Source organism: Phyllobates terribilis, unplaced genomic scaffold (genome assembly GCF_046119375.1).
Source record: "Phyllobates terribilis strain yellow unplaced genomic scaffold, ASM4611937v1 Scaffold_4__5_contigs__length_816908805, whole genome shotgun sequence".
In the NCBI taxonomy this organism is placed as follows: Eukaryota; Metazoa; Chordata; class Amphibia; order Anura; family Dendrobatidae; genus Phyllobates; species Phyllobates terribilis.
Window position 1 is genome coordinate 563,989,472 of NW_027362764.1, and position 19,291 is coordinate 564,008,762.

Here is a 19,291-nt window from a genome sequence, read left to right on the forward strand (position 1 = left end):
AACATAAATAAAATGTTATAAATCTGGTATCGCTGTAATCGCACCGACCCGAAGAATAAATCCATCTAATCACTTATACCGCATGAGGAACAGTGCAAAAAATAAATAAAACCAATTCTTCACCTGCTGTTGATTTGTTCATTCTGCCTCTCAAAGTTCACAGTAAGGCTTGGCTCACATTTTTCCTGCTCTCTGCGCTGAACGCTTACACTGGGGTTTCCGTGTAAATCTCTGATATACGTGACGGAAGATTCCCTATAATGAGGTAGATGGAGACACTGTGGACTCTGTCTGTCTTATGATTTGGTGGTTTCCATCTTTTTAAGTGTATATATACAGCGAAGGGAAAAACGCGATCAAAACTACTCAGCAGGTGATTTAATCATAAAATATAACTTTTATTAAATATATAATTAAGAGAAAAGTACACCAAAGAATATGGCAGAGACAGTGCAAGACATACTTATCTAAAATACCATCATGCTCAATGGACACAGAGGTCCACGATTGAGATACCCACAAGGTCTATAGTACAAGACCCTAATGCACCTAATCAACTGATCTCTAATATGTATGGCCCAGGTAGTGTATATCTAGTGATCAAAACTCATTCAGCCTAGCTGTTTGGCAGTGTAAAAGTGTAGATGACCACTTAGTATAATGCTAAAATATACCTGGGCTGAGGGCTGACTGAGGGGATGCTCTCACGTGGACCACGCGTCCACCCCGACGCGCGTTTCGGCGTTACCTTCTTCAGGGGGCGTGGTTTCAATCTGGGGGTGTGTCCCTATAAACCTACCATTGGCCAATAGGATGATGTGGGCGGACATCTAATGACGCGCACAGCGTCTCCGTCGCCTCGGCATCCCGCGATGCCGGCGTCATGCGGAGGATCCCCCAGCAGTCACGTGGGCCCACGTGACCCGCAGGTCCTAGCATGAAGACGCCGGACAGCGCGGGTCGCCCTCAGCAACAGAGAGCGCCTGCACGTACCTGTCCAAATACCGCACATATATTATTGGGATTAAGCCAAATGTTGTTTGACCCTGATAGGGGTCCATCTTTTAACTGCCCACAGCCACCTCATAACGGAGCATAGTAAGAAATCTCCCAAGGGGAATATAAATACAGATATATGTGGTAGTGCATCCATTTTTTAATATGTAGCTACCCACAGCCACCTCATGACGGAGCATAGTAAGAAGTGTCCCAAGGGGAATAAAAATGCAAATGTACGTGACAATGTATATCAGTGTGGAGACAATTTCACACATACAACGGGTCAAGAGGACTCGTCATATGTGCAAAACTATGACTGACATCAGTATGTTATCATGGCACTAGGATACTTATTAAGGATAAATAATCATAATAGTATTGTATAAATAAGTTACATTTCAACAATAATATTGTCCAATAGCCAAGATTAGTGATCACATATACATATAAGGTCACAAAAAACATGTCCCCTGCCCCATAAATAAAGGAATCAAAAGGATGTGATGCCTTAATGAGGCAAGAGGTTACCACTACAGTGGAAATCACAACCAAATACACTATAATACACAGTCACCTAAAGAATGGAGATAATAGTACATAAATGCAGAAACTGTCCAATGGGATGGATTTGGAGATTAGGTACTGTACACCCGCATGGACTGAATGAGAGTCTCAGCTTTGCTCCTTTTCTTTGATTTCCACTATACCTATTACATATCATTGCTGTGTTTTTAAAGTTTTAAATTTTATTATATGTTATTTATAGTTTTATCCATCACTATTGGTCTGTGATCTTTCCTTCTGGAGGGTTGTGTCCGTATTATATCCGGTCCGTTATGGATGAGTGAATGTGGAGGAGAAGAAGAATTCGTGATATTTTCGCACAGTAATCGCCAAGCCTACAAGCCTCTTTGTTCATATTGTGAACTTTGTTTAATTGAAGTATTTTATTATGTACTATTATCTCCATTCTTTAGGTGACTGTGTATTATAGTGTACGTGGTTGTGATTTCCACTGTAGTGGTAACCTCTTGCCTCATTAAGGCATCACATCCTTTTGATTCCTATATTTATGGGGCAGGGGACATGTTTTTTGTGACCTTATATGTATATGTGATCACTAATCTTGGCTATTGGACAATATTATTGTTGAAATGTAACTTATTTATACAATACTATTATGATTATTTATCCTTAATAAGTATCCTAGTGCCATGATAACATACTGATGTCAGTCATAGTTTTGCACATATGACGAGTCCTCTTGACCCGTTGTATGTGTGAAATTGTCTCCACACTGATATACATTGTCACGTACATTTGCATTTTTATTCCCCTTGGGACACTTCTTACTATGCTCCGTCATGAGGTGGCTGTGGGTAGCTACATATTAAAAAATGGATACACTACCACATATATCTGTATTTATATTCCCCTTGGGAGATTTCTTACTATGCTCCGTTATGAGGTGGCTGTGGGCAGTTAAAAGATGGACCCCTATCAGGGTCAAACAACATTTGGCTTAATCCCAATAATATATGTGCGGTATTTGGACAGGTACGTACAGGCGCTCTCTGTTGCTGAGTGCGACCCGCGCTGTCCAGCGTCTTCATGCTAGGACCTGCGGGTCACGTGGGCCCACGTGACTGCTGGGGGATCCTCCGCATGACGCCGGCATCGCGGGTTGCCGAGGCGACGGAGACGCTGTGCGCGTCATTAGATGTCCGCCCACATCATCCTATTGGCCGATGGTAGGTTTATAGGGACACACCCCCAGATTGAAACCACGCCCCCTGAAGAAGGTAACGCCGAAACGCGCGTCGGGGTGGACGCGTGGTCCACGTGAGAGCATCCCCTCAGTCAGCCCTCAGCCCAGGTATATTTTAGCATTATACTAAGTGGTCATCTACACTTTTACACTGCCAAACAGCTAGGCTGAATGAGTTTTGATCACTAGATATACACTACCTGGGCCATACATATTAGAGATCAGTTGATTAGGTGCATTAGGGTCTAGTACTATAGACCTTGTGGGTATCTCAATCGTGGACCTCTGTGTCCATTGAGCATGATGGTATTTTAGATATGTATGTCTTGCACTGTCTCTGCCATATTCTTTGGTGTACTTTTCTCTTAATTATATATTTAATAAAAGTTATATTTTATGATTAAATCACCTGCTGAGTAGTTTTGATCGCGTTTTTCCCTTCGCTGTATATCTATGATAAGCGATTTGTCTACAGTAATGTCAATAGGTGCTAGCTATGGAGCTTTGACTATTATTTAACATGCACCTGTTGAGAAACTTTGACTGTATCTTTTTAAGTGTGCATAAAAGTGCAGCCGGCCACAGTTTTGTGCACCTCTGAAAAGTACACTGCTGAAAAGAGGCCAGATAGAGTCCAGAGTAACTCTGCAGCCTCATTATAGGGAATGGATCTGTCGGGGGTTTCATCTGAATTACGTCACTCAGATTTAGATGAAAACCCCAATGTAAGTACTCAATGTAGAGCACAGGATAAACATGATGCAACATGTGATTTGAAATGTTCCCTACAAAAGCTTCAACTCAATCCACAAAAAAAAGCCACTTAGGTCCGTCATCTGTTAACGGACATATAGGGGGCTTCCACATTACTGTTATCACAAAGGCTCTGGAAAAGTACTATGACTCCTCGCCTCCCAAATGAAATCCAGAAAATTCTGTGCTCCTAAATACAAATGCCCCTCTCACTTGTGAGCACCACAGTGTGCCTAATCCACAATTAGAGTCCACATGTTTGGCATTTCAGTAGCGATGAGCTCACCTAAGTTATGGGTCTATGTCTCCAGAAGCACGAGCTTGGCACAATGTATGGGCACTACAATGTACTGGTCCCTACAACGTACTGGGCACTGCAATGTATGGGCACTCCAATGCACTGGGCACAGCAATGTACAGCCACTACAACAGCAGAATTGCAATTTTCGCTCAGCAACATCCACTACTGCTTGTTTCTGGAAAACACACATGGGGTCAAAATCGTCACTACACCTGTAGATAAATTCCCAGAGGGGTGTAATTTCCAAAATGGGGTCACTTGAGGGTGGATTCTGCTCTTATGGCACTTAGGAGCTCTGTATATGGAGTCTGCAAACTATTGGATGATAATTTCTCCGAGTCAAATAGAGCTCCTTCCCACCTGAGTGTTGCCTTGTAGCTGAGCAGTACTGTACAGCCACATATGATGTATTGCCATGTTCAGCAGAAATTGTGTGACAAATTTTGTTGCCAGTTTTACTCATTTCCTCATGTGAAAATGTAAAATCTAGGGCCAAAACAACATTTTTGTGGTAAAAATGTAATAATTTTTTCTTCACTGCTCCACATGCAAGGCTGGCGTTAGAAGCAGGCAAACTAGGCATTTGCCTATGGCCCCCACTACCTCAGGGGCACCCAGCGGCGTGCTTCTAATAGCGGCACGCCACGCAGCCACTCTGGGGCCTGTCGCTAGCACCTGCCCCATCCCTGCATTCAACTGTATCGGCCGAAGAATAGCCAGAATGGCAAAGGCTCAGCCAATGATCATCTCCAGGATGATCAAAGACAGTTTCAAGTTACCTGTGAGTACTGTGACAGTTAGAAGACGCCCGTGTGAAGCTAATCTCTTAGCAAGAAGTCCCACTGTTAAAAAACTACATGTACTGAAGTGGATATAATTTGCCAAAAAACACATCAACTGGCCTAAAGAGAAATGGAGAAACATTTTGTGGACTGATGAAAGTAAAATTGTTCTTTTTGGGGCCGTAAACAGTTCTTCAGACGACCCCCGAACTCTGCATTGCATTCAAGCCACAGTACACTCTGATGACAGTGAAGCATGGTGGCGCAAGCATAATGGTATGGGTATGTTTCTCTTACTATGGTGCCAGACCTATTTACCGCATACCAGAGATCATGGACCAGTTTGCATATATTAAAATTCTTGAAGAGGTCATGTTGCCATACGTTGAAGAGGATATGCCCTTGAAAAGGGTGTCTCAACAAGACAATGACCCTAAACACTCAGTAAACAAGCAAAATCTTGGTTTTGGTCCAACAAAATTAAGGTTTTGGAGTGGCTAGCCCAATCCCCGGACCTTAATCTGATAGATCACTTGTGGGGTGACATCAAAAATGCAGTTTTTTGAGGCAAAGCCAACAAATGCCAAAAAATTGTGGGATGTAGTCAAAGCATCCTGGGCTGGAATAACAGTTGACAGGTGCCAGAAGTTGGTTGACTCTATGCAACATAGATGTGAAGCAGTTCTAAAAAAAAACTGTGGGTATACAACTAAATATTAGGTTAGTGATTCACAGGAATGCTAAATCCTCAAAAAAAAAGAGTATATATTGTGAGTTTGTAAAAGACAAATGCAGATACTGCTATTTTTAGAACAGCCCAATGTTCATTTTTTGTTATTTTCTGTAAAGTAGTTAAAAATTATATACATGTCTCTTCATGTTTTGAATTAGAAAACTGTGCAATCTTCTCAATGCATGGAAATAAAAGCTAGTATAAAGATTTTGTGCTTAACTCATGTTTTTGAACACACTGCTATTATTTTGAACATTACTGTATGTACTATATGGTGGCATTATACCAGGGCCGGCTCCAGGTTTTTCTGGGCCCCGGGCGAAAGAGTCTCAGTGGGCCCCTTTAACACATACCACGATTCATGATGCAGAGATACGGCGGAGAAATATATATATATATATATATATATATATATATATATATATATATATATATATATATATATATATAGTACAATGCAAATATTTCACTTCTTACATTACATGAGTGATATCTATTGTAAATTCCACAATAGCTCAGAAACCGGTGAATCGCTCCACACAGAATAGTGGCCCCCATATAAGGCTCCATATGGAATAGTGGCCCCCATATAACGCTTCATACGGAATACTGGCCCCCATATTACACTCCATACGGAATACTGGCCCCGATATAAGGCCCCATAAGGAATACTGGCCCCCATATAAGGCCCCATAAGGAATACTGGCCCCCATATAAGGCCCCATACGGAATACTGGCCCCCATATAAGGCTCCATATGGAATACTGGCCCCCATATAAGGCTCCATATGGAATACTGGCCCCCATATAAGGCTCCATATGGAATACTGGCCCCCATATAAGGCTCCATACGGAATACTGGCCCCCATATAAGGCTCCATACGGAATACTGGCCCCCATACGGAATACTGGCCCCCATATAAGGCTCCATACGGAATACTGGCCCCCATATAAGGTTCCATACAGAATACTGGCCCCCATATAGCGCTCCATACTGAATACTGGTCCCCTTATAAAGCTCCATATAGGATACTGGCCCCTATATAACGCTCCATACAGGATACTGGTCCCCTTATAAAACTCCATACAGGATACTGGCCCCCTTATAACGCTCCATACAGGATACCGGTCCCCTTATAACGCTCCATACAGGATACCGGTCCCCTTATAACGCTCCATACAGGATACTGGCCCCCATATAATGCTGCATGCAGGCTGTGCCCCCTTATAATGCTCCATGCAGGCTGTTACCCCCCACATAATGCCCCATACAGGCTGTCCCCCCACGTAATGCCCCATACAGGCCCCCCCTTTTAATGCTCCATGCAGGCTGTTACTCCCCACATAATGCTCCATACAGGATGTCACCCCCCCTCTTTATAATGCCCCATGCAGGATGTACCCCCCCTCTCTTTATAATGCCCCATGCAGGATGCCCCCCCCCCTTCTCTTTATACTGCCCCATGCCTCCATACATTAAAAAAAAAAAATTAAATACTCACCTCCCTTCTCCTCACCTGCTACCTGCTGCCCGCTGCTCGGGTCCGAACTCCAGCGTTGTCGGCGTCTTCCCGCTCAGCGCTCCCTGTGACGGCTCAGGGGAGGGCGCGGTGTAAAGACGTCACCGCGCCCTCTGACCTGAGACGTCACAGGGAGCGCAGAGCAGGAAGACAGCTGATCTGCGGAGGCACGGGGAGAGGTAAGTATCCAGCTGCCGGGGCCCTGAGCAAGCGGCGGAGAAGGGCGGGCGCTGACACCGCTCTCCTCCACCCATAGCCCAGCGGGGTGCGCGACCGCCAGTGGGCCCCTCTGCCTGCTCAGGGCCCCGGCATTTGCCCGGGTGCTGACGCCGGCCCTGCATTATACTATATGGGGCTGCATTATACTTTACGGAGCTGCATTATAATACATGGTGGCTGCATTATATAATATGGGGCTACATTATACTCTATGAGGCTGCATTATACTCTGTTGGGTGGCATTATACTCTGTGGGGGTGGCATTATACTCTGCAGGGGGTGGCATTATACTCTGTGGGGGTGGCATTATACTCTATCGAGGACTATGGGGAGTGCATTATACTATATGTACTATATGGGGGCTACATTATACTATATCGAGGACTATGGGGAGTGCATTATACTATATGTACTATATGGGGACGGCATTATACTCTCTCGAAGACTATGAGGAGTGCATTATACCATATGGGGCTGTATTATACTCTAGTGAGGACTATAGGGAGTACATTATACTATTTGTGCTATATGGGGCTGCATTGTACTGTATCGAGGACTATGAGGAGTGCATTGTACTATATGGAGGACTATGGAGAGTGTGTTATACTATATGGAGCACTATGGGGAGTGCATTTTACTATATGGAGGACTATGAGATGCATTATACTATGTGGAGGACTATGGGGTGCATTATACTATGTGGAGGACTATGGGGTGCATTATACTCTGTGGAGGACTATGGGGTGTGCATTATACTATATGGAGGACTATGGGGTACATTATACTATGTAGAGGACTATGGGGCACATTATACTATATGGAGAACTATGGAGCACATTATACAATATGGATGACTATGGGATGCAATATACTATATGGAGGACTATGGGGTGCATTATATTATGTGAAGGACTATGGGGTCCATTATACTAAATGAGCAAAATGCTGCCTATTCATTGAGTAATTGGATTGTTTATGTTGGAACAAAAATCTTTGTTCTCAGCAGCACATCGCCCAGAGAAAACTGCTGATAACATGATACTGTATGGGGACAGATTAATCTATAAGTGATCGTTGTGTGCTCATCATTCTTCCTCAACCGGTATAAAGAAGTAGTAGTAGTAGTAGTAGTACATGGAGGGTATCAGGGGAAATTGTACAACATACTGAGGTCCATTTTTTTCCTATTAGCCCTTATAAAAATTAAAAACTTGGGGCTAAAACAACATTTTAGTGGTAAAAATAAAATTATTCTTTCTTCACTGCCCAATGGTATAAAATTCTGTGAGGCACGTGATGTCAATATGATCACTGCACCCCTTGATGAATTCATTGAGCGGTGTAGTTGTAAAATGGGGTCACTTATGTGGGGTTCTGCTGTTCTGGCACCTCAGGGGCTCTACCAATGTGACATCAATATGTAAAGAGAGGAGAGAACAAGGCGCAATGGGTGACTCAGTATTGCAATTGTTAGAGGGGTGTGGGGATGGCTACTAACCTTATGAAGTTGTGCACCTCTGCACAACCCCAGTGTAAAGCTCCACAAGCTCCGCTCTGTTGGTGGCTGTCATCTAATTCCAGCGGCGTTCCCAGATCCTGATCTCTCGGTGGTGGATCACGTGGTCAGGTTAGTTGCATGTAACGCCGAGATGGACGCCCAGCTTCACCAACACCCCAGGCAGCGCTCCGGAGGGGTTAGAGCAGCGCAGCTTGGAAAACCTGGGTAGTGATTCTAATTAAATTCCTCCCACAGGTGAAAGAACAATAAATTAAAGGCAGCTCTACCGCACCCCAACAGGGGGAAAGGGACAATCAGTGAATATGAATAGCGGTACCAGAGCGCCAATAACAGGGCAAAAATATTAAAAGGACTGATTTATTAATATACACACAACGCGTTTCGGTGGACACAGCCACCTTCATCAGGTGTGACAAGCAGCAAACAATTGATCCTTATATACATTTGACTAGGTATACAATTACTTAAAAGGGGCGGGGCCAGATACAGAGTAATACCTCTATATTAACCCCTTGAGTTCATATATGCTCAATAGAGTAAAAAGGATTGTTATAAATTAATGCCTAATGAAGCATATAGGGTTCTTATAAAAAGGATTCGCTGTATAAAAACTTGTGAATCCCATAATCATAAATAATAATTTTTACATACAACAAAAAACAATGTATAAATATAAAGTTATAAAATTACAATCAGTTTCTATCATTATAATTAGGGAAAAGTAGACGAAGAAAGGAAAGAGAAAAAAATAAATAAATAAAAAAAAAAAAATTATTAAAAAAAAAAAAAATAAAATAAAAAAATGTTATCCAAAAAAAAAAATCTTTTTTTTTTTTCTTTTTCCCTCTCTCTCCCCCTCTTCCCTCCTCTCTCTTTCCCCCTCTCCCTTTTTACTATCCTTTCTCTCTTCTCTCTCTCCTCCCCTCCCTCTCTCCTTTCCCCTCTTCCCTCCTTCTCTCTCTCCTCCCCCCTGCTCCTCCATATAAAAGATATATATAATAAATTTACTAAAATATAAAAACAATTATTTAAAAAGTTGTCTTCTCTATATTAAGGTTCAAACTTTCAGGAGACAAGGTTCCCATTTTGAAAATCCAATAATTTTCACGTGTAATGAGACGATTTAGTCTATCAGGGTGTGTATCAACTATATGATCAATGATAGTTAGTTTTAGGTTATAAGGATTTTTTTGATGTTCTTTTAAGAAATGATTAGAAACACTATGTAGGGGAAAGCCGTTTCTAATATTTTGGCGATGTTTATTTAATCTGGAGTGCATTTCCTGGATAGTGCGGCCAATGTGTTGCAGGCCGCAGGTGCACTGGAGCAGATATATTACATATGAGGACTGACATGTAAGTCTAAAGCGAATGGGATATATCTCTCCAGTGACCGCAGAGAGGAATGTTTTAGCTCCGTTATCAATGGATTGACAGCATAAGCATTTAGGGACGTTGCATTTATAACATCCATTATTGCTAGTAGGAGCTGAATTTAAATGGTTCAGTCTTCTACCAATTGTTGTATTGCTACGGGCTATATAGTTTCCTAGATTTTTACTCCTCCGATATATGACATGAGGAAATTCCGGTAAATGACCAGTTAATATTGGATCATTACTTAAAATGAACCAGTATTTTTTTAATAAACTGGATAACACTTGCGTAGGTTTACCATAAGTAGTAATCAGATTTAAACTGAAATCGTTGTTTGGCTCCTGGCTGGTATTCTTGGATTTGTTGATACACAAGTTCTGTGATAGGGATCTAGTTTTGGAGAAAGCATCCTTTAATAATTTCTGGGGGTATCCCTTAGCTCTAAAACGTTTTTGTAAAACCTTAGATTCCAGAAAAAAATCCGAATCATGTGTACAATTTTTTCTGACACGCCAATATTGACCGTATGGAATATTTCTAATCCAGCTGGGTAGATGGCCACTGTCAAATTCAAGATAGCTATTTACATCCACTTCCTTAAAGTGGGTAGATGTGGATATTTTACCCGAATTGTCTATATTTATCTGAAGGTCAAGATATTGAATATTACTCTCAGATATGGTAGAGGTAAAGGAAAGACCCCAGTCGTTTGAGTTTAATTCATCAATAAATTTGGCAGCCTCCACAGTATTTCCCCTCCATATGATAAACATATCATCTATAAAGCGGCGGTACATAACGATGGATTTATCGGCGCCGAGGGACTGCGCGATGTGGATAGACTCGAATGCCCCCATATATAGATTTGCATAACTGGGGGCAAACCTCGTCCCCATCGCGCAGCCCCTCAGCTGCCGATACATCACCCACTCAAAAGAAAATACATTGTTCTCAAGAATGAAAGTTATACCCCTCAATAAAAAGTTTCTTTGAGGATCTTGTAAGTTAGGGTCCTCATCTAGGAATTTTTTAATTGCCTGTAAACCCAATACATGTGTGATATTGGAATAAAGAGAGCTTATATCGAGTGTAATAAGAAGACAGCCTGGAAGAGGGGGTAATTCTCTCAACAGTCTAATTAAATGTGTGGAATCCTTTAAATGAGAATCTAGGGATAAAACGTACTTCTGTAAAAAAAAGATCAATATAGTGGGATAAGTTGCATGTGATAGAATTAATACCAGAAATAATAGGACGTCCAGGGGGATTAAATTTATCTTTATGAATTTTGGGTAAAAAATAAAAATAAGGGACTTCGAATTTTTTAATATCTAAAAAGGATTTTTCATTTTTATTGAGGAAGCCAGCTGTAGAGGCCCTTGCTACAAGTCCTTTGTACTCCAAAAAAATGGTTACAGATGGGTCTGCTTCTAATTTCATGTAGTAGTTTGAGTCGTCTAAGATTCTGAGGCCCTCCTTGATGTACCAGCCTCTGTTCATTATCACAGTCCCCCCTCCCTTATCTGCTCTCTTTATAATTATTTCTTTATTATCCTGAAGGGTTTTTAATGCACATTTCTCCTGGTAGCTCAAGTTATTCACTTTTTTAGAAATTGGGGGGAATGTCCTAAGGTCCCTCAAAATTAATTGTTGGAAAGTTTCAAGGTGTGAACCTTTGTGATGTAATGGATAAAAATTATTTTTCCCCTTCACATTTACATGAGTGAAAGGGTCCAGTAATGGGGGGCCTGGTATATTAGATTCTTGAATGGAGGGGGATACTGTTGAGCATGAACTAATAGGATGTGATTTTCTCTTATCTTCCAATAGAAAATGTCTTTTTAGTGTCAATTTCCTTATAAATTCATTTAAATCACAGAACAAAGTGAAATTATTAAATGGGACAGCTGGACAGAAAGATAATCCTCGACCTAACAAGGATCGTTCAGCTTCAGATAGCACATAGCTAGAAATATTAAAAATACCCCCACAACCGATAGGGGTTTCTATCTGCAGGGAATTTGTATTCTGGTTCATTGGCAAGATTTCATTTTCTTTATATTTGGATTGTGTCTCAATTTCGGCATTTGGACTATTTTTGTTGTTGAGGCCTCGGGTTTTTCCACTCCCTCTACATCCCCTAAATTTCTTTTTCGTTTTGGACAACGTCCGGGGACCACGTGAAAAAAATGTGTAATTTTCGTTTTATTAGTTTGGGATGCAACTGCATTCTGTGTTTGAGGATTTATCAAGATACTATTCTCATTCAAAATCGGAGATAATTCCAAGGATGTCATTCTGTTTATAGGGGGTTTTATGTGGTTTATACCATTTGTTTTATCAGAAGGTCTCCCTTGATTTAAAATATTCAGTGTATCCGCTATCGGGATCTGTCCAGATGACTCCCCAGCAATAGGAGTCTGTATTGCACTAGAAAACTCTGAGATATTAGATCCACTATGGGATATCTCCTGTGTGTTAATTTGTAATGTGAAGTTCAGTTCATCAATATCTGCTACTTGTGTGGAAATAGTAGATGGATTAGCAATAAATTCTACATCTGCTGCTTGTGTGGATAAAATAGGTGGATCAGTGATCAATATGGAGGGAGGAGTAATTTCCATACACATTCCCTCTATTATAAGGTCATTATTTTTTTCCAAATTAGAATGAAATGCAGTATTTTTCTTGTAATTATTGTTAATGGATAACTTCTTTTTATGAGTCTCATACATTGCTTGTTGTTTTTTATTCATAAAAAACTGTTTTTGAAAACTATTCACTTGTTTTGTATGGTTATCAGGATCATTGCTTAGAATAGGGGATGATGGATTATCCCTAGTTGTTCTGTAACCATTTTTTTGGAGTACAAAGGACTTGTAGCAGGGGCCTCTACAGCTGGCTTCCTCAATAAAAAAGAAAAATCCTTTTTAGATATTAAAAAATTCAAAGCCCCTTATTTTTATTTTTTACCCAAAATTCATAAAGATAAATTTAATCCCCCTGGACGTCCTATTATTTCTGGTATTAATTCTATCACATCCAACTTATCCCACTATATTGATCTTTTTTTACAGAAGTACGTTTTATCCCTAGATTCTCATTTAAAGGATTCCACACATTTAATTAGACTATTGAGAGAATTACCCCCTCTTCCAGGCTGTCTTCTTATTACACTCGATATAAGCTCTCTTTATTCCAATATCACACATGTATTGGGTTTACAGGCAATTAAAAAATTCCTAGATGAGGACCCTAACTTACAAGATCCTCAAAGAAACTTTTTATTGAGGGGTATAACTTTCATTCTTGAGAACAATGTATTTTCTTTTGAGGGGGTGATGTATCGGCAGCTGAGGGGCTGCGCGATGGGGACGAGGTTTGCCCCCAGTTATGCAAATCTATATATGGGGGCATTCGAGTCTATCCACATCACGCAATCCCTCGGCGCCGATAAATCCATCGTTATGTACCGCCGCTTTATAGATGATCTGTTTATCATACGGAGGGGAAATACTGTGGAGGCTGCCAAATTTATTGATGAATTAAACTCTAACGACTGGGGTCTTTCCTTTACCTCTACCATATCTGAGAGTAATATTCAATATCTTGACCTTCAGATAAATATAGACAATTCGGGTAAAATATCCACATCTACCCACTTTAAGGAAGTGGATGTAAATGGCTATCTTGAATTTGACAGTGGCCATCTACCCAGCTGGATTAGAAATATTCCATACGGTCAATATTGGCGTGTCAGAAAAAATTGTACACATGATTCGGATTTTTTTCTGGAATCTAAGGTTTTACAAAAACGTTTTAGAGCTAAGGGATACCCCCAGAAATTATTAAAGGATGCTTTCTCCAAAACTAGATCCCTATTACAGAACTTGTGTATCAACAAATCCAAGAATACCAGCCAAGAGCCATACAACGATTTCAGTTTAAATCTGATTACTACTTATGGTAAACCTACGCAAGTGTTATCCAGTTTATTAAAAAAATACTGGTTCATTTTAAGTAATGATCCAATATTAACTGGTCATTTACCGGAATTTCCTCATGTCATATATCGGAGGAGTAAAAATCTAGGAAACTATATAGCCCGTAGCAATACAACAATTGGTAGAAGACGGAACCATTTAAATTCAGCTCCTACTAGCAATAATGGATGTTATAAATGCAACGTCCCTAAATGCTTATGCTGTCAATCCATTGATAACGGAGCTAAAACATTCCTCTCTGCGGTCACTGGAGAGATATATCCCATTCGCTTTAGACTTACATGTCAGTCCTCATATGTGATCTATCTGCTCCAGTGCACCTGCGGCCTGCAATACATTGGCCGCACTATCCAGGAAATGCACTCCAGATTAAATAAACATCGCCAAAATATTAGAAACGGCTTTCCCCTACATAGTGTTTCTAATCATTTCTTAAAAGAACATCAAAAAAATCCTTATAACCTAAAACTAACTATCATTGATCATATAGTTGATACACACCCTGATAGACTAAATCGTCTCATTACACGTGAAAATTATTGGATTTTCAAAATGGGAACCTTGTCTCCTGAAGGTTTGAACCTTAATATAGAGAAGACAACTTTTTAAATAATTGTTTTTATATTTTAGTAAATTTATTATATATATCTTTTATATGGAGGAGCAGGGGGGAGGAGAGAGAGAAGGAGGGAAGAGGGGAAAGGAGAGAGGGAGGGGAGGAGGGAGGAGAGAGAGAAGAGAGAAAGGATAGTAAAAAGGGAGAGGGGGAAAGAGAGAGGAGGGAAGAGGGGGAGAGAGAGGGAAAAGGGGAAAAAAAAGAAGAAAAAAAAAGAGATTTTTAATTTTTTGGATAAAATTTTTTTATTTTTTTAATTTTTTTTTTTTTTAATAATTTTTTTTAAAATTTTTTTTTTTCTCTTTCCTTTCTTCGTCTACTTTTCCCTAATTATAATGATAGAAACTGATTGTAATTTTATAACTTTATATTTATACATTGTTTTATGTTGTATGTAAAAATTATTATTTATGATTATGGGATTCACAAGTTTTTATACAGCGAATCCTTTTTATAAGAACCCTATATGCTTCATTAGGCATTAATTTATAACAATCCTTTTTACTCTATTGAGCATATATGAACTCAAGGGGTTAATATAGAGGTATTACTCTGTATCTGGCCCTGCCCCTTTTAAGTAATTGTATACCTAGTCAAATGTATATAAGGATCAATTGTTTGCTGCTTGTCACACCTGATGAAGGTGGCTGTGTCCACCGAAACGCGTTGTGTGTATATTAATAAATCAGTCCTTTTAATATTTTTGCCCTGTTATTGGCGCTCTGGTACCGCTATCCATATTCACTGTTCTACCAATGTGACATGGCACCCTCAAACCATTCCAGCAAAATCGGAACTCCAATATAGCGCTCCTTCCCTTCTAAGCTTTCCACTGTGCCTCAAAAGTAGTTTTCAACCACATATGGGGTATTGGCATACTTAGGAGAAATTGCGTAACAAATTGTATGGTTCATTCTCTCCTATTTTCCCCTTTAAAAATTAAAAAATATTTTAGTGGAAAAAAATGTAATTTCCCATTGACTCAGCCCCAATGTTATACAATTCTATGAATCGCCTGAGGGTTAAAAATACTCACTATACCCCTAGATGAATTCCTCAGGATATGCAGTTTCCAAAATAGGGTCACTTATGGGGGTTTCTGCTGGTTTTGGCATGTCATGGGCTCTTCAAAGGTCGCTATCTATTCCAGACAAAATTGTGCTACAAAATTCAATTGGCGCTCCTTGCCTTCCAAGCCCTGCCGTGTGCCTAAACATATAAGGTATCGGGGTACTCAGGAGAAATTGCATAACAAATTGTACAGTCCATTTTCTTCTGTTACCCTTGTGAAAATTAAAAATTTGGGTTTGAACCAACATTTTTGAGAGAAAAATATATATTTTTCATTTTCATGGCTCAACGTCATAAAATTCATCAACATTTGTGGGTTCAACGTGCTCACCACACCTCTAGATAAGTTCTTTGAGGCGTGTGGTTTCAAAAATGGGGTCACTTGTGGGGGGCTTCCACTGTTTAGGCACATCAGGGGCTCTGCAAATGCGACATTGCGTCAGCTATCGAATCCAGCCAAATTTGCGCTCCAAAAGTTGAAGGGTTCTCCTTGCCTTCCAGGCATGCCTTGTACCCAAACAGTAGTTTTCCCCCACATATGGGGTATTGATGAACTCAGGAGAAACTGCACAACAAATTGTATGGTCCATTTTCTACTGTTACCCTTTTGAAAATGCAAAATTTGGGGCAAAATCAATATTTTCGTGGGAAAAAAGTTACATTTTCTTTTTTTCATAGCACATTGCTTTAATTCTGATGAAGCCCCTAAACGGTTAATAAACGTCTTGAGTGTGGTTTTGAGCACTTTGACGGGTGTATTTTTTAAAATGGCGTCACAAGTATTTTCTGTCACATGGGGCCCTCAAAGTCACTTCAAAAGGGATGTGGTCTGTAAGAAAATTGGTTTTGTAAATTTTGTTGGGAAAAATAAGAAATTTCTGATAAACGTTTTACCCTCCTAACCAAAAAAAATTATGTTTAAAAAATCATGATGATGTGAACTAGACACATTGTAAATGGTATTTATTATCTATTTTGTGTGGTATAACTATCTGGTTTAAGAGTATAAAAATGTTTAGTTTAAAAATTACAAAATTCTGTCAAATTTTTGTAATTTTTATAAATAAACGCAAACAATATCAAACCAAATTTACCACTAACATGAAGTACAACATGTCACGAAAAAAAACAATTTAAGAAACACTGGGATATGTTAAAGCATTCCAGAGTTATTACCACATAAAGTGACACTGGTCAAAATTGGAAAAATTGGCCTGGTCAGGAAGGTAAAAACAGGTGAAGGAAGGGGTTAAATACTTCAAAGTTAGCCTAAATCTGTTCATTGTAGCTAATGTACATGTGATGTTTCCTGAAATGACAAGATGTTAATTTTTATTTGTAATACAGATTGAGATATGTGAAGAAAATAATGCTCCAAAAAGAAAATTCAACTCAAAAATGTGTAAAGCTGTATTCCAGAGCTGCAGTGGTTCTTCTAATCTAAGGTCCCTGCCCCTATTTTTATACTTACCCGCCAGCATCGTCACCTTTTACCGGCGCCGCTGCGATCCCACAGTGCCATCTTGAGACTGCAAATTCAGACTAGTCGGAAGTCAGTAACAATCACAAGCTCTCAATGTAAGTCTATGAGACCCAGAACAAGGCTCTCATAAACTTGCATTGAAAAATAACCCCCGACTCGCTCCAGCAGACACTGGAGCGATCCAGCAGGTCTCATACTGCTGGAGATTGAAAAGAGCGGTGATAGAAGGCGAAGCGGATGTCGGGTAAGTATAAGACTAGGTGCAGAGACCTTAGATTAGAAGCAGCACTTCAGCACTGCGATAAAAAAAACGCTGGAAAGGTAATTTAAACAATAGGTCATTTTTTTGATGATAGATTCCCTTAACCTCACACTGAGAAAAAATACAATGGTGTATTATATAAGACATCACAATGTACAAATATCCAACAATGGGAAGTGAATCTTTTTCACTGTGCAACAGCAGATACAACAGTAGCTGACCGCAAGGTACAAGCTTTAGCAGCTATTTAGAAAAACTGTTCTGATGAAGATATATATTTTTTACATTATTTTGTTGAAAATCAATATAAACAGAGACGTATTTAATATATATCCTTTCTCCTTTATCACTGACTCATGGTGTCGGCTGTAAAAAACAAACAAACAATAATAATGAGTAAAAAATATGAGCCTGACCTAAGGCTCAAATAACTGGAAATAATGAAATTTGGTTGAAAGCATTAAATCAACTTTTGTCCAGGAATCATCAATCATGGCTGCAACCTGTTACCACAGATACTGGATGCTAGCTATAAAGAAGAGATATGTCTGGGAATCACCAGATGACCTTGTGCGCTCTTCTAATGATGAGCTCTCCTAGTGTCACTTTGCTGGTGACCCACTCTATGAGAGCAGCTGCCTTGGCCTCTCTGGTGCCAGCCTCACCCACTGACATCACGTCTGATTTGTGGACTGGAGCCAATTACAAGCTCATCTACTGGTATTAGATATATCTTACTGAGAGCAGACGTGTCACCCTCCAACATTAGTCTGTTTCAAATTACCCTGTAAAATCTCTGCTACTCTGGCTTTATTACAGTTCTCAAGCTAGTGGCCAGCTGTCATTAGCACAGTTGTCATTTTTTAAGTGAGGTAAAAACAATTATAGTTTATTTTACCAATGTGACCCTCTACACCCATTTACATAAATGACCAAGGAGATCATTTACACTCTCAGTGAAAGCCCTTTCGTTGCTTCTCGCCTAGTACATATAGACCTAGGAACCATCAATTCTTGACCGAGTACTTACTTTGTGTTCAGTGTCTGTTAAAGGTCTTCTTTAATTTCCCAGAAGCTACTCTGTCCATGGGCTGCAGCTTCAGTCTGAACAAGGCTGAACTGCAATGTCAAACGCAGCAGCTAGCTGTGGAAAAGCCTGCACAGAATATGTACTGACCGGAGAACAGCAGTGGTGGTATATACTGGCCACACCGGCACAGACCAGCTTCCTGACTTGGCCTCACTCCCTCAGCCCCTGTGCTGTTGAACCTGCTGCACAGGCGGTATGTCCGCCACTGGTATGAATGAAATGCCAATTATTCTTTTTAATTATTGATCAAAATTATAACTAACGCTTCTATTCCCACTTCACAATGGTTTCCACTGATAATAAAAACCACAAAGTATTGCCAGATTCATTCCATGACTAATACCACCAGGCCCCAATGACTTATAATAGGGTCTGTCAGACTCTGCCGTAGTTTCCGTCATTTTGACTGTATAATCAGCTTCATCCTTTGTCAAATCAATAACAAATGAATAGTAATTACTATTATAACTTGTATGTATGCCATGGAATTAAGATTTTATTCAATTATTGTAGACTACTAACCCAATATTCTGTCATCTCGCACTTATACCAAATCCTAACAGTCATTATTTATTTAATCAGCTTTGCAGTGAGTAGATTTCCAGCATGAACTAATAACACTGATTCCTAAATCACATACATAAGAGACTACCCCACGTCTCTATACTTAGTCATACAGTACCTCTAGAATAATTTATACAAGTGTTTTTTTCATAATAGTTTTCTGAAATTGAATCTGTTTTCATAAAATTGGCTTGAAGCAATTAGATTTCTTTCTCAGAAACATGGGCTGTA